Source organism: Octopus bimaculoides, chromosome 21 (assembly GCF_046866305.1).
Source record: "Octopus bimaculoides isolate indiv1 chromosome 21, ASM4686630v1, whole genome shotgun sequence".
Classification (NCBI taxonomy): Eukaryota; Metazoa; Mollusca; class Cephalopoda; order Octopoda; family Octopodidae; genus Octopus; species Octopus bimaculoides.
The window spans coordinates 2,143,626-2,147,688 of NC_142948.1; positions in this window are offsets into that span (position 1 = coordinate 2,143,626).

The window sequence follows — 4,063 nt, forward strand, 5'->3', positions numbered from 1 at the left end:
TCTGAGATCTAGTCTTAAAGCAACTACATTAATCTATGAATAAAGATTTGTTGATGTTTGTCATTCAAGTTTCTTAGTCATACATTCATTAATCATAATTGGAAAATCTCAAGACTTAATTTAAACCTTAGAGAAGTTTGTGGAACATTATTCCTATTCAAAAGCCAGGTTGTTATGTAAATCTAACAGGAGGAATATGTTACTGAACTGATTTGCGGAAAGTATTCTCTGTAAATAGAAATACAAGGAAAAGAATAAATTTATGTCAAATTTTATCACTTAATTTTGTGAATCCTTAAATATTTGCCTTTATATAGAAATCAAAATTTTATTTATAAAATTTTAAATCAAATAACATTAATATTTGTTGGAGAGCTTTTCCTTTTTTTTTTTTCTTCCAAAACTGATTCACACCTGTAAACAATTTACAAATGTGAAATGAATTACAAAACATTCTTGGACATATTTCTATGATGGTAAACCCCGGCACCTCATCACCACCTTATTTACCACTTTTTTTGTACCACTCCAGCTTTTTCTCCTGCCCAACTCTATAAAATGTGAAGGAGCCATGAACCTTCTTCACAACAGTAACCCTGTCCTTGCTTCAAGTGACCACCCTCACTTCTCTGATTCAGGATAGATACTTCTCAAACACATTGAGATTGCATGTGGAAAAACTTCATCCAAATAGGCACAAATGCGTCTGTATAGTTAAAAGGCTTGCTTCCCAATCATGCTGTCTTGGGTTCAATCACACTGCATGGCACCTTGGGCAAGTGTCTTCTACTATAGCCCCAGGCCAACCAAAGCCTTGTGGGTGGGTTTGGTGGACAGAAACTGACAGAAGCCCATTGTATGTGTGTATATATATATATATATATTCATTTGTTTCAATCATTTGACTTTGGCCATGCTGGAGCACTGGCTTCAGTCAAACAAATCAACCCAAGGACTTATTCTTTGTAAGCCTAGTGCTTATTCTATCGCTCTCTTTTGCCGAACTACTAAGTTACGAGGTTGTAAACACACTAACACTGGTTGTCAAGTGATGGTGGGGAACACAGACACACAAACATATATATCTATAGTTTCCATCTACCAAATCCACTCACAAAGCTTTGGTCAGCCCAAGGCTATAGCAGAAGACACCTGCCCAAGGTGCCATGCAGTGGGACTGAACCCGGAACCATGTTGTTGGTAAATAAACTACTTACCACACAGCCTCTCCTGTGCCTATAAATAGGTGAAAAACTAGAGGTAGTCGATAGCTTCCGCTATCTGGGCGACCAAGTTAGTAGTGGGGGTGGGTGCGCTGAAAGTGTAGCTGCTAGAATAAGAATAGCCTGGGCAAAGTTTAGAGAGCTCTTACCCCTGCTGGCGACAAAGGGACTCTCACTCAGAGTAAAAGGCAGACTGTATGACGCATGCGTACGAACAACCATGCTACATGGCAGTGAAACATGGGCTGTAACTGCTGAGGACATACGTAAGCTCGCAAGGAATGAAGCCAGTATGCTCCGTTGGATGTGTAATGTCAATGTGAATACCCGTCAGAGTGTAAGTATCTTGAGAGAAAAGCTGAACATTAGAAGCATCAGTTGTGGCGTGCAAGAGAGACGATTGCGCTGGTATGGACATGTGGTGAGAATGGAGGAGGATAGCTGCGTGAAAAAGTGCCACACCCTAACAGTTGAGGGAACCCGTGGAAGAGGTAGGCCCAGGAAGACCTGGGCTGAGGTGGTGAGGCAAGACCTTCGTACATTGGGCCTCACCGAGGCGATGACTACGGACCGAGACCTTTGGAAATGGGCTGTGCGTGAGAAGACCCGGCAAGCCAAGTAAGATCGTTGCCAGTGCCCCTGGACTGGTTCTTGTGCGGGTGGCACATGAGATGCACCATTTTGAGCGTGGCCGTTGCCAGTACCGCCTGACTGGCTCCTGTAGGATTTTCGAGCGAGATCGTTGCCAGTGCCCCTGGACTGGCTTGTGCGGGTGGCACATAAAAGACACCATTTCGAGCGTGGCCGTTTTCGTGCGGGTGACACGTAAAAGCATCCACTACACTCTCTGAGTGGTTGGCGTTAGGAAGGGCATCCAGCTGTAGAAACTCTGCCAAATCAGACTGGAGCCTGGTGTTGCCATCCGGTTTCACCAGTCCTCAGTCAAATCGTCCAACCCATGCTAGCATGGAAAGTGGACGTTAAACGATGATGATGATGATGATGATATATATCGTAAATATGAGGGTAATAAATTAACATAATTTATTACCAGTGGTTAGCATGCATAAATTAAAGACATATTTTTAAAAATACAAGGGTGTATAAAATATTTTTATACGCAAAGAGGAGACCATTGACAGGACTCCTTTCATGCTAAAAAGACCAGTTAAAACCCAAACCATGAAAAAGAGAATTCATGAGGCATGCCGTTATAACACTAGAATGGACAAAAAAATTAGTTATTTTTTGTTTGTTCTAGTATTATAATTGGCGTACCTCATGAATTCTCTTTTTTGTGGTTTCGGTTTTAACTGCTCTTTTTAGCATGTAAGGAGTCCTCTCAATGGTATCCACTTTGTGTATAAAAATATTTTATATATATATGTGTGTGAGAGAGGGCACATGGCCTAGTGATTAGGTTGTTACTCGTGAGATTGTGGTTTCAATTCCTAGACTGGGCAGTGTGTTCTTGAGTAAAACACTTCACCTTATGTTGTTCTGCAATCACTTCAACACCTGATGCCTGGTACACCTGTGCATACCTGTTCAGGCAATGTTGATTTGATGGGAAGGAGTGAGCTAATGTGTGGCACAATGAACATTTGATCCCCGTAAACAAATCATTTGGTACGGCAACTTCAATGGGAGAGTCCATCTTATGCACATATCTGTTTCAAAGCGACAAAAATATTTTGACAAATTAAATTTAAATGTTGAAGTGAATCTAACGGTTTTTGTGTTTTTAAATGGCTTTTAAACACCTTCCATGCTGCAATTGTTTTTGTTTCAGCACACGATCTCAGATCAGGTCACTTGCTATGCAAGTACATCTCTGTAATAAATATTAGTTCTATATAAAAAAAAATTGTTAAAAATATTTTGTATTTTGTAGAAATATAACCAATCTATTGCAGATGAGCTTTAACAGCAAAATCTTATTTGGACCCCAGTTGAGGACCACTGCCCTTATTGAGTACTCTCAGTTCTTCTTGCCTTACTGTTGGTGTTGCCCTTCCCCTGCCTCTATTTCCCCTCTTTTGCCTACAAGCCAAGTTCCCTGAATACTGCCTAAATTGTCGTTTTACCGTACAAGACCCTTTTGTTCTGGTGCCACAACAGAAAGCCAACAGCTCTCATTGCCTCAAAGTGATGGGTTCAGATGTCCCTCTATTCAACCTGCCTACTGTTGGGGTCATGGAAAATTGACTCTGTAAAGTGTTTGACAATAAGAAATGCATCTAGTTGTAGAAACCAAACCAAATGTTACATGTAAGCTTTGGTCTACAGTGGTTGCAGTCCCCAAGAAAGAGATGACTCCGACCTCGACAACTCATCAAACCCATGTGAGCATGGAAAGTGGACGTAAAATAATGAAGGGTCATGAAACAACACTTTCATTAATTGTGACATGGCTGCCGCATGAAGTATGGTGGCCTGGTTATTATTCACATGATGTAGAAGACTACATTCATTGTTGTCTTTCTAAATGGAACTAAACTTTGGAAATAATCTGTAGCCATTGTCACATAACCGGCCCATTTAAAAGTACCCTTCAATCATGGGGCAATATGCTGTGCTTGAGAACACCTGTTGAGTCAAGTGAAACGGTAGTCATGGCCAATGCCAGTGCAGGTAGCACATAAAAAGCACCATTCGAGCATGGTCAATGCCAGTGTCACCTGACTGGCCCCCATGCCGGTGCCATGTAAAAAGCACCCACAACACTCTGGGAGTGGTTGGCATTAGGAAGGGGATTCAGCTGTAGAAACCTTGCCAGATCAGATTGGAGCCTGGTGCAGCCTTCTGGTTTGCCAGGCCTCAGTCAAACCGTCCAACCC